The sequence below is a fragment of the Drosophila melanogaster genome, chromosome 3L (genome assembly GCF_000001215.4).
Source record: "Drosophila melanogaster chromosome 3L".
In the NCBI taxonomy this organism is placed as follows: domain Eukaryota; kingdom Metazoa; phylum Arthropoda; class Insecta; order Diptera; family Drosophilidae; genus Drosophila; species Drosophila melanogaster.
Window position 1 is genome coordinate 20,547,772 of NT_037436.4, and position 13,234 is coordinate 20,561,005.

Here is a 13,234-nt window from a genome sequence, read left to right on the forward strand (position 1 = left end):
CCATGCGACAGGTGATCGACGAAAGACGACGACATCTTTGCTATCAAAATTGAGTTGATTGATATGAATAGTTCATTTGACACAACAAAATAAGTTTGTTTCTTGCTCCATGACATAACATGCATATTTGCAGCTCTTAATGCTAATTTCCAATATAAAGCTAATCTTTTGGCAACAGCTACTTAATAGAAAAGGGGCAAAAAACTAGACGCTAATCACTTTCGGGTTTGACCCAAAAGGCCAATTTCGATTGGTTTCGAGCAAAACAGCGAAAATTATGAGCTCACCTCATAAAAATAACGCCACAAGGAATTTCCGTGTATATATTCATGCTTAAATACATATATATATATATATATATATATATTTAATCGGAGGCCCAGATTCCGTTTGATCGGTGGTGCGTGGCAAGTACCGCAAAAAGCAGAGCTCCTAAAAACAACATTTGCATACTTAATTAATTCAACCAAATTTACGGACACACATACCCAATGCCGATAAACATGCAGGCGAAAAAAGAGATGAAAAAGATCGAAGATATTTCGGATGAGGCAAAAACAAATAACACAGTATGTACTCTAATTTGGTTGTCAAAACGACTTCAGTTTTAAATGAATTCCATTTAAAAATGGATTTCGTTTTTTTTTCGTTTTTTTCGTTTTTTTCGTTTTTTTTTTTTTGGTGAGTCAAGCACAGGCGCCAAATGTTTTGCCTATTTAAAAGTTAATAAAATCATATTATCAACAAGATTTATGGGTTCAGTCGGTGAAAACACGTAGTACAAAAGATCGGGGAAGATGACGCTCACAAACGAGAAACTATGCGCCTCTGAAATATATAAATTTTAATTAGCCGAACGATATTTGAGAGATCAAGATCGAATCGACTTAGAGACGGTGCTCCATCTCCATGGCTAAAAAGGGGACGGGGATGGGAATGGGAATGGGGGAGAGGAGTGCCCAGATCGTGTCCAACTCGCAGTTGCCGGGCTTGTTTCACTAATTAAGCCAAAATGGGCGCGTGTTTTTCAAAAATCTCCTTCGGTCTTTGCATGATCTTTAATAATTTCGAAATATTTGTGGCATTTTTTCATGGCGCTGCTGCTGTTAAGGCAGTCTTATGTTTTTTTATTCGTTGTATTTCTCTGTGGCGTCTCCTTTCAGTGCAGTGCACTGATCTTGATCTTAACCTGATGATATCCCGCAGTGTGAAATATTTTTTGATGAGAATTTATCATTTTTGTATGCCAACACCCCATTGCCTCTGTTTCGGGCTGAATCCTGGCATCTTTTCAATACTCTCACCCATGGGTGATTCCATGCATTTCATGGAATATGATTTTATTACAATAGAAACTATCTATGAAATATATTTTCTTAAATTATGTTCTACTTTATTGTGTTCTAGTTTTGTATCATTTATTACTTTTCTATTTGCCATATTCATTCAAGCTGTTTCATACTCCCAAGGGTGTTTCCTATTCTGTCTAGTTCTAGCGAAACTTGTTGCTCGCTTGTTTTTGGTCCTCTGTCGATCATAAATTGGTGCAGGTCCTCTTGCCAAGTTGACATGCCAAACTGCAGTCAACGGTCGCCGGTCCACAGTCTGCAATCTTCAGTCTTCAGTGCTTAGTCTTCAGTCTTCGGTCTTCGGTCTCCCGTCTCCTATCTCCCGTCTCCTGTCTGCTGCTGATAAGCATCTTTCTGTATAAGCTGCGATACACAAAGAGACATTATTTAAGTTTCAAGATTAAAAAGCGTTGCTTTGAACGATTTTGTTCATTTAAAAATCCATTTTATGTAAATATAGATGGAAAAACATATTATATGCTAAAAATCTAACTTTAATTTGTGAATTAAAAGGTGGTGTGTTTTCTTTCCAGTGTAAAGTTTCATCTCCGGTTCGAGGTAAGTTCCTTCTGGCTGTTCTTGGGTGCTGATTACCAGCCTGGATCATAATGATGCTGATGCTGTATGCTGCTGCAGCAACGGATGATGTGATGTGAGGATTGAAGGCGGGGAGGATTCTTGCGGATTGGCGCTAAAATTTCATGAGCTGATTGTGCTACTTATACCAAAAGGCAACAAAGTCTACTTTTTGATGATCTAAAGAGATTATAATTGTTGGCTGTGGGAAGTTCTGTGGGATCAAAAAATAACTAAAGAAAACCAGAGAGAAAGTATTTGGGTTGGCATCTACTTTCTTAATTGGCCAGCGGTGGTAAGCAGCCAAATTTAAAGCGATTCAAAATTTTTTAATACTATTACTTACATTCGTAATTATTTGAAATTTTGTGACTCAATTCTGTATGTTTTGGTAAAGAAACTCTAAAAATGAATTTGGTATTACGATTACCACCTGCCAACTACATGGTTATGTTAATGATTAAAATGATTGTATTATTATTAACTTCTTCATTCATAACTATTATTATTTCTCCATTTTATTATTTTACCTATGATAGCTAAAACTAACCTATCTAACTAGTACAGAATTAAAAACTCAAAATTCGCAATCGATTTCCCAGCAAAGCAATGGGAAAAGAGTTTCCCCGTTCCAAATATAGCCATTACACCCCTCTGAGTCCATCGCTTATTGTTCTCTTTGGTGGGCCAGACTTTAATCGACGATATTAATTTTCGCCAGTTGCATCTTCATTGAAAACTATTTAAGCCAAATTGTTGCGCTATTTTGTGCGCATGATTGTTACAAATTGTTCAATTAAAGGCTTAAAAGACGCTCAATGGGCAGAGGAAAGGCAAGACCGGGTTCCAAGACACCCAGAACCCCAGATGCCCAGATCCCAGGTTCTCCTGACTCCGATCTGCGGTTCGGAGCTGGGAGTTTCGAGTCTGGGTAACACACCTGATAATGGATGTGCGTTTAAGCAGGTCCATGATAAATTATCGCCTGAACAGCAGGTGTCGCCCCATTGTTTGTGTGTGTGTGTGCTCGCAGGGGGAAATCTCTTAGATTTTTCCACATTTCATTTGTTCGCACAATTTATTTAAAAGCGAAACTTTTCCTAAGCCACATGGATATAAATAAGCCACAGTTGGCCAACAGTTAAAACCCAACTGCCATGACCTAAGGCAATCAACTTTAGTATCTCCACCTCATTGTTGCGGCGATGGGCAATTAGGGGCGTGATTTTCCAACAATTTGTGCATTTTTAGCATAATTGAAGTCGCAATAAAAGTGTTAATTAGTTTTGCATTTTATCCGACCACCGCACCCCGCCCTCCGCCATCCCTTGCTTGATTTAGTGCAACGAGCCGCATAATTTATGACAAAATTGTATAGCATCCGCTGATTGAATCGAACTGAAATTGTACTGCCGCAGCACTCATAAATTTTATTCATATTTTGTGTGCAATTAAGCGTTAATGCACATGCTGATTATTGTGATTTTCAGCGCTTGTCTAGATGTACTAAAGTTATATATAGTTAAAGGGAAATTGTTGCCGGAACTTCTTTTTTTTTTGCAAATATATCAAGTTCGATATCTAAACTGAAAGTATAACTAACCAAGTATTTATGTTTTTATTTATGTTATTTATGTAAAAATTGTATTCGTTTGATAAAAATGAAATACGTAAAATAAATTTTGTCATTTCAAAAACGAATAAAAACTTTAATTCGCTTACATATTCCCATATTTCCTTGCTCATGGATAAGTATTCTTCCAAACACCTAGCTTTTCCCTCAAACTTCCTTCATTTCTTCGGCCTGCATTTCTCACTTCAACATTTGGGTTTGTTATAGGTAAAGAGGGTAATTTGTAAGAATGTCCCAAGGGAGGACAGACACCGTCGTCACTTCGCCACTTTGGGTTCCAACTCCATCACCGTCATCGAAACCCCACCATCCGGGGATCGCGTTGAATAATTGACAGCGATAAGGTATCACATTGCGCTGACATGTTTCAGGCATTACAAAGGCATTGCGTCTGATGCCCTTCCTCCCGTTTCCATGTTCTCGATTCTTAATTCCTGGCTCTTGGTTCTTGTTTCCAGGGGTTCCGTTCTTAGCTCACCTGGGGGACCACACCTTCTGCCATCCTCCCCGTTGGCACGCGAATTTCACACCAATTCCAATTACACAGCGAGGTGGCAAAGGGGGAAGTCCGAGGCACTTGTCTATGTAAACATGCTCCACCTACTTGGCACAGCCCTAAAACCATTTTGTGAATTTGATTAATAAAACCCTGCATCAGCCAGCAGATGCAAGCCAACTGATAAGGAACACGGGCTGCACTGAAAAAAAATCAAAATGCATATAAAATTAACTTATTTATCATAAGGGATAAGGTCAGAAGTAAGCTGTATTCAAAATAATGTTTTTCAAAAGGCCAGGCTAATCGTAAACTAAGAACATAAACAAGTTTTCGCTGTGTACTTTTAAGTAGGGAAACTGAGCTGGAAAGGGGGAAAGCTGGAACACCAGACGTGGCCAAAACCAGACTGTGGAACTTCAACCGAGTCGCCGCGACGTGTTCCCATCGTCAACTTGTTGTCTGCTGCTTTTGCCGTTGCCGTGTGCGAGGAAAGCTAATCTTTCAATTATAGACAATTTGTCAAATAAGTGGAAGAGGGGAGAACTGACAGCAGGGGGTGGGGTAACAGGGGGATCCGATGTGGGGACACTTTATATAGGTATAGGGTGCAGCAAAAGCAACAGCAACAGAAACAGGCGACATCAACATTGCTGACGTAAACGAAGTCGTCTGCGCTCAATCATAGACCCATTTATAGGCGTCGAATTACAAGAACAAACTAATCGAAATCATTTATCACGTCACCATGCAGGCTCTCCTTACAGATACTCCCCACATAAGCACGTATATATATATATATTCCCGATTCTGGTTGGGGCAAAGCAATCAGCACCTATTGTCAGGCCCCAAAGTTCAGGTTCCAGCATTCTCCAGAGTTGCGTGCGCTGCTCTTCTGCTCTTCTTCGCCAAGGAGATGTTGAGTAATATGATTAATTGGTAAATTATTGGAACTAAAAGGTGGCCCCCTTTGTTGGGCGATGGGATCGAGGTGATCGGATACGGGGGCTGCGATGTGTGTGTGTGTGGGCGGGGGTGATTGGAGAAAGATGAAATAACATTAGCTTATCACAAGATGCTGACAGCCATAGGTTTTGGAGCGGAGTTTATTGATGAGCTGCTTTAGGGCACTTTGAAATGCAGGTAGGATTTTTAGTTTGTTACTAACTCTTTAATAAAATATTAGGGCTTACAGAATGCGGTATAATTAGACGAGGTACACCTGAGATTCATTTCCTTAACCAGCACAGCAGTTTCATCATGACAAACTCAGAGTCGAAGCACGATCACCTCAAGTCCACAGACCCTGTAGAAAAAAGGCAAATCCTCGACACACTCCAGAAATCCTCGCTAATTGCCTGCAATTTGTAACATGCCAAGACCAGAGTCAGCCAGTTCCTTTTAGCACGTTTGGCCGTAATGAAATTTAATTATGTTGTATATCAACTTATTTGCATATCGAGGCACAGTTAAAGGTTTCGGCCAAATAGCAACTCCGCTGGAGATGATTCTCTGGCAAAACAAATGAGCTTCCTTTTCTTGTCTCTCTTTTTTGCGTGTCTGCTTTGGTTTTGGCGAACCTCGGAATCATTTTAATTGCCACAGAAAATAGCGAAAAAATTAGATTTCGTGTGCAAAATAAAAACAATTCTATGTGAATTTTGCGAATATTTGTGTACTATTTTTTTGGGGCTTGTACTTGGCAAGCGGAAATAGTTTGTAGTGAGCTGAAAGGTCTGTCCACGAAAAAAAAAGAACGAGTGAAAACAAACACCAACTGTAACAAGATGATCATGAAGAAGCCAACTTTAAGTTGGCTATAACTGTGCGTTGACCTTTTTTGGGTGATGGTGGTTGGTCTTGGGCCTCTTTGATAAATGTGCAACATTTAGACGCGATTTGGGGCCAAGATAAGACCGATTTTGTAAAAGAATTGCGTGTGGGGTATCAAGGGTATGACCTGTGGTGTATAAAGTTTCAGGCATTAATTTCATTAAATTAATGGATATGTTGCTGAGGAATGTTCGTATAGAATTATAAAGGATTCGAAAATCATACGGAAGGTACCAAATTTGTATAAAGTATTTTTTTTAATGTGTAGAGAACAAAATCTGACTGGTAGGGTATCTTTTGACCTAACCTTTCAAAGCATTTGCTTTTCCAGCTTGAAATTTGCCCAGAAAAAAAGTAAAATGCGGTGAAAGAAAACAGAATCTTTTTGTTCAAACTGCCGCTGCTTGTTAAATGTTTGTTTTAGCGTTTTTAATTGCTTTAATTATTTATTGTTTGGCTTTATTCGGGTTGCGTGTGTATGCGTATGCCTGTGCTTGTGGTCTTTAGGAGTTACCAGTTCAGTTCAGCTCGCCATTGGGCGCCATCAAAACGAATGACTTAGGCAACGAACTTGGGCCAGGCAATTTGTACATATGTATGCGAAAGGCAAAGAAAAGCTGGCACAAAACGAAGATGCTGTCGCTGCTACTGACTGTCTGCGAAGATTTCAATCAATAAATCAATCAATATTTGTGAAAGCTGAACTAAGAGAGTGTCCATCTGCGTGGCAAGATGTCCTCTCTCAGCCTCTTTTGCTGTCCGAATGTCCCCGTCCATCAGTCATACGCATATTTCAATTAACATTCAGGCGAGGCATTTTTTCCCGTTCCCCAAGCGATTCGATTCCAAACCATCCCATCCCATCCCATTCGATCCGATCCGGTTCGCCTCGGTCTGGTTTTTATTGATGGAGCACCCCGAACACCATTTTTGCGCCTATGAAACAATTACATTTTGTCAGCTTTTTGATGCTGGCGCCATTGTCTGTTACACGTGTGGAAACGGTAGCCAGTCTGCGGTTGCCCATGTGAAGCACAGCTGGCGGGCTTTTAAGGCAGAAGAAAAGCATTCGAATCCAATCCAATCCATACCAATCGAATGGATCCGAATCCAACCACCCACCATCATCGCCAAAAACTCCGTGGCTAGACAATGTAAATCCCCTACTTGGCATACTGACTCTGACAATCACATGTGTCGGTTGGTTAGGATAAACCCTTTTATGTGGTCAACTTTGCATACTTTGGCTGCTAATGGAGTACTTAGGGTTTTCGATTTACCTCGTAATATTTAACTGTGTGGTATATTATCTTATTTTCGTAGAAAATCGAATTTTTTCACTTTATGACCAATAAAATAATAATAATAATATTGGTTTTAAATAACAAAACTACCAATAAGTAATTAGACTCGATAATTCACAATATTTTAAACACAAATACTCTAATAATAGATACTATTCTCTTTTATGCTTTTTAAATTAATTCAAATTTGAAAATCTAATAAGTTTGAAAGATGATATTGTAAATATTTTTAGAAAAGGGAGGATTTATATTTTATATCATAGAAAAATCTTAATTACATGTAATAAATCAGTTTTTCTGTGATAATATATCAATTTCCCAACAAGAATTTTATTGTTCGATTCAAATTTATTTTATGCAAATGGTGTTAGAGTATTATATTGTTTTTTTGAGTAATCCAGCCAGTTGTAAGCATTTTGCAAGGGCATAGCAAGTTCGCTTTTGCATTTCGCCATTTCCAGCCTCCCCCACCTGATTTCGTTCCCTCCAACTTATCTTTTGTGTTTTTTATCTTTATTTTTTTTTTTTAATTTTTGACATTTTTGTTAAGTCATCAACGCACACGGCGGGACGTCGCCTTCGCTTGGATTTGGATCTGTGCTCGGAGTTTCGAGAGTCTCGTGTTGTTACCTGTGACTGATTAATTTGGCTATTATGGCATTTGGCTTTTATGCGCACAGTTGCCCAGTTTACGAAAACTAAAAAAAAATCTTCAAAAGCCGTTGGTTTTATTTTCCACTTTGTCTGGGCGTCTCTGCGATGGATTCGATCGATTCGTTTTGATCTTCTTCTGCCTTGTAGCATGTCAAATAGATTTTTGTTTACGGAGTTTCGATGGCGATGGAGCTCATAATAGACCCAGTTAATTGCTAATAGCCGACGGTGCAGATTTCTGTGTCAGTCGGACGTCAAATGTAAATGCTTATTAAAGATGTTTTCGAATATTTTCGATGTTCGCCGCGGTTTTGTTGTAATTTGTAATTTGCGTTCCGCGTTCGATTCATGCAAATTGTGCATGACGCTTCGATTCGGTTTCAGTTTTATGGCAAAACTATCAGGCATTGACCTAAAATACTTTGATGGTTCCCAAGATCCCAAACAGATCCCTTAATTGCTGAGCGCAAATTTCTAACAGAGAAATCAGTTTTTGATTTAAATTTGGGCGAGGCTAATTTATCCATCATTAACATATTGCCCCGGTTCCCCGACAAACCGAACTGTATAATTAAATCGTTTGCCAAATTGCCAAAAGCCGCGAAAAAAATCACCGAAAATCACTTCATTGTCAGGGATTTTGGGGCTGCCTCTGCTGCTGGGCTGCCTTACTCCTCAGTCTTCAATTATCATAAAATTTTATTAAACTGCTCCACTTTATCTGTCTCCCATCTCACCTCCATTCCATTTTTCCGTGTCTGGCCACGCTTTAAGCGCTGAAATTATTGCAGGCAAACAATAAAAACGCATAAACCTCAAAATAATGCGACTTATATGCGTTTTCGAAATGCTCTCCTCACGTCTTTTGGCCATTCGGGTATATGCACTTTATCAACGGGCTTATTCTACCTTGTTCTTTAAAAAATAAAGTAGAAAAATGATATACATTAACAATAGACACGTATTTGTATACCAAACATAAGGATACCACTTGGTATAATGTCAATGTGAAAACTTTGTGAAGAGTGTTCGTAGTTCGAGTAAGTCTGGCAAATCAGGAATCTTTTCTTATACGCCAGCGCGTAAATCACGACGGGGAACAAATATTTAGTGTTAATACCATAAATTGTCACAAGTTGGCCCCAATTTGCCTTGCGTATTATAAATTTGCATTCCCATAACTGGCTGAGGCGAAATTCCGGGGCGGTATTCCGTGGTATTAACCGCTTGTGGGCGTCTCTGTCCCCGGCACACACTGCATACGACTGGCAAATTGAGTTCTAATGGGAACGAGATTACTCCCCTTTCCGCTCCACCCCCCCCCCCCCCCGCCCCGATTACGTTTCGATTCTCCACCTAAATCTCTCTTAGCACTCTCAATATTTTTAAGGTTTTCAGCATTTTCAATTAGACCTCTGAACTCAACTTGGGCTCGAACGCTGCTCTTTTGCCTGCCACGCACAGCTGGCCCCCACAAACTACTCCAAGTTCTCCTCCTTCACCGCCGTGCAGTGCGAAAAAAAAAACGTCATAAACATGTGGAATTGTTTATCAAAAATAATGCAAAAAATAACTAGTGTATTACTACAAAAGTTTGATTTAAAGTAATCGTTTCAATAAATGGTATTGATATATTCTGAAACTTTGCCTTAGACAAACCACTAATTTAAAATATATCCGTTATATTAAACTCTTTTTTCCTCTTTGTGCCAAATTCAGCCTCTCAGTGCAAAACTGACAAGTTTTCGGTGCTTAAACTGCTTGTGTTTCGAATATTTTAATGAAGTCCATTGAAGTTTTGTGCGAGCGAAATTGCATTTATAAGCCGGGCTTAGATCTTCTTCTTTGGCTGGCCGTTGTTTTTATGTTACTGTCAGTGTTTTGCTGGTTGTTGGGGGCTGTAACCGAAACGCGTTTATTACAATCTAATGAAGTCGAGAGCCTGGCACTTAACGGTACGAAAAAGCAGCCGCCTGTTGCTTGTTTGCAGTTCGTTGCCTCAGTCTTCTGTTTTTCCAGCCGCACTACTGTAGCGTCCATGTGGCCAAGTCGAAGTTACGCAATTATCGAGGCAGATGGGGCATTGAATTGGGGGTATCATAAACAGTTTGGCCAGCTGAAAATATGATTTGGCACCGAAGAACTGCTGGTCATAGACTTTCAAGTTGTCCACTTTTTGTGAGTGCTTAAAAGGATTGGGCAGTGCGAATTGCTTAGTTAAGGATCAATTACATTTTATGCTAAGCACAGTTGTTTATGTGAGTGTACTTTTTATTTATTTTCGGCAAATATATAAAGTGAACATTTTGAAACAGAAACTTAGAGCTTAGAACTACTGTCCATAATATTTCTTGTTGAGTACAAATGTTTGATTAGGATTTAGTGCCTAACTAACATTTGTTTTTGGCCAGAAATTGAATTGCCCATTGATAACTGATTCGCTGCTTGGAGCAGCCTACATATGCGTTTGGCTACCGTACAGCAAGCACGCCACCTTCCTAGTCCCCGGTCTGACCACGTCCCACATGGAACCACCAAAAAATAAGCCAAGACATAATAAATAACCGCTGTCATTCATAATGTCAACAGGGCTGCCAACATTTTGTGCTGTTATCTGCGCCACTCGCGCAATTCTGGCAACAGAAACAGCGACCACAACAACCACATTCTGCACATGGGAACATAGTTTGGACTTTGGCGATCGAAGAACGGAGACTGGAGAACATGGGAACTGAGCTGAGGAAGCCACTGCCCAGACAAAGTGGCTGTGGGTCCGACTCGGGATCTGCTGCGAAATGCAGCAAACCACATGTGAGCTATGGGAGAAGCCGGCGGCGGAAGGTGGTCACCATTGAGCAAAAGCCAAGAGCTACGGCGACCTCCGCACATTGAGGAAAATCATTCAATTCGATATATCAAGTAAAAACCTTCAATTAAATAATCACAATTATCTAAAGCATATTTAAATAAATTCGATAACGATATACAATAGAATATCTTTTAGAATGTGCAGAAAACGTTTATATGTCTACAAATTTTATTGCTAGCTTCACATTTTTCTGTACTACTTATGTACCTGCAAGTCTTTAAGCAATTCCAACCAAATGCCACAACAATTTTCTTCAGTGTATATGGGCCATTCTTTTGGCTCTTTCGCATCGTCTGCGCTTTGACATCTTACAGATCAATTCATGATAATCGCTGGGACCACCATGGACCACAAAACGTTCAACTTCGTTCGCATGGTGGAAACGTTTTTCTCTCCCAGCTTCTTTTTTTTTCACATTTTTCCTTTTACCGGAATTTAACTGTTTTCGCTGGAATTGAGAATTTCCAAAGGCTGAAGTCACTGGAGTCTAGCATGTAATCGATATTTTTCGAGCCACAGCGACAAAGAGCTCAGAAAAACTCGTAGGCAGAAGTGGGAAAAGGGTCAACCTATGTTATGTTTTTCGCATTGGCAACATGCCACCGCACTTTTGAGATACGTCCGTTTTTTCGGCTGAAATTATAGACTTTATTATTGGACTGCCACCGGTCTTGCCGACCAATATCTATTTCAGTTTTAGTGTGGCGCAAATCTGCATAAAATTGCCAATATGGGGTAAAATTAATTACGAGTCGAAAGAAGGTCGTTACACGGCTTCTTCAACTTGACTTTAGCACGGATGCGAATGTAAATCACTTTGCCATGCCACGCTTTCAACTACTCAGTGCGACATGCACCGAGAGAAACTCAGTGTGTTAAAGAAATTACCAAAAAAAAAGTTAAAACAAACTGGCTAAATGTATTGGCTAAGTAAGTAAGTAAACTTAAGTTATATTTCTAAATTGAGACTAGTTTGTTTAAATAAAAAGACAATCTATCTGTTCGTTCTGTGCACACTCATCAGTTTTATTTTCTATGGCCTCTGCCATTTCTGTTTCGAAACCAACTCAACGATCTGCGAGGCATTGCGCCCTCTAACCCTCGAAACATAAATTCAGCAGCCTCAACGGCAGCAGTCTAGCCCAAGTGCAAGTCCAAGTCCAACTCGAACTCCTAGTCCCAGATCCACTGGACGAGCAGAGACAGACAAGTGGCAGCATTCCAGAAAAAGCAAATAATAAAGGCTCGCTTTTGAGCCCAGTCCTTGGATCTGCGGCCTCAAGAGCACCCAACTTTGGCTAGGGCTCTTCGGGCATCGAGTGTGAATTGATTTTTTAGCCATACTCTACCAAAGGGTACAGGTATTTTGGCATTTGAGATAAATGGAATATGGATATTGATTTTGATTGATGGGCACTGCTTCTTTGCTGTATAGCTTGCACCAATTTAAAAACACTTTTATTGCTAATATGTAACCTTGTCATTTTTAATAATAAATAAATGTAATGTTGTCTTCCCTGTTTGAAAGTTCAAAAGCAAAGTTCGCTCCTTATTTCAATACAAGTGCCACTGGGGGCACAATGCAACCTAAGGAAAATAAAGAAAATAACTCCAGGGAGCAATAATAGAAGCACCCAGAGTCCATCATATGCAGCTCCTGCTCGAGCAGCACCTTACCATACCTGCCCATACCTTGGATCTCGAGTATCCGAAGGGAGTTGCTGGATCGGCGGTTCCATTTCATTTGCATATGTTTCGGCAATTTTGAGCTGGGCCTGCGAAAAATGATTTGCTGATCGGAGCTGGGTGCCCGGCCACTCCATCGATTCGTGATTTTTACGAGCGCAATGTGGTCGAAGGAGCAGGAGCAGGAGGACCAACACCATTCCCATGTCAGAAGCACCACTGCGCATGCGCAACGAAAGCGTCATTTAACGCGCATTTAGCATGCAGACTCGCCGGCTTTTGTTTTAAATATATTTTTTCGACCTCTTCCCGGGCAATTTCTGTTGGTTTCGTTTTATATTCTTACTTTATTTCGCTTTTTTTTCATTTTTATTCTTGCCATCATCCTTCCGGCTGCAGCTACTGAAGTAGCTCTCAAAGGTTTCGCCCAGGGCCACCGGCTGTCAGTCATTTGTCCCAGACGAAGCGTCGTCATCCTCGGCTTTTAGCTCCATCCTCGGTAGCGAATCTGTCCGTTTTGGGGGCCTGTCTTTATGTAAATTAGTTCAAGTGCATGCGAATCTCTCTTACTCTGCGGGCATCACCATGGTTTTCCAGTTTGCGGTTTGGTTAGGTTAGCTCTCTCCAGGGATGCAAGAACAACCAATTCAATGCTACTTAAATAACTACAAAATGAAAATAAAGTACTAAAATGTTTAGGGCTGAGAAATTTTATAAGCGAAATTACTCTTTTATTCACCATAAAAGTATGCTAAATAAACATTAATATAGGAATGAAACAAAGGAAATTAAAAGTCTATAATTGTATTTCAATCTTTCCCTCTTAATATATTT

General features: G+C 39.9%; 2 long non-coding RNA genes across 2 annotated transcripts; one reads left to right on the forward strand and one right to left on the reverse strand.

Annotated features, from left to right (window-relative positions):
- Positions 1 to 9,446: 9,446 nt before the first annotated feature.
- On the reverse strand, positions 9,447 to 10,039 carry lncRNA:TS3 (long noncoding RNA: testis-specific 3). Its single transcript, NR_156776.1, has one exon. It is a non-coding gene; the product is annotated as a long noncoding RNA: testis-specific 3 (long non-coding RNA).
- Positions 10,040 to 10,425: 386 nt separating this feature from the next.
- lncRNA:CR46326 (long non-coding RNA:CR46326) lies at positions 10,426 to 10,749 on the forward strand. Its single transcript, NR_156777.1, has one exon. It is a non-coding gene; the product is annotated as a long non-coding RNA:CR46326 (long non-coding RNA).
- Positions 10,750 to 13,234: the final 2,485 nt, after the last annotated feature.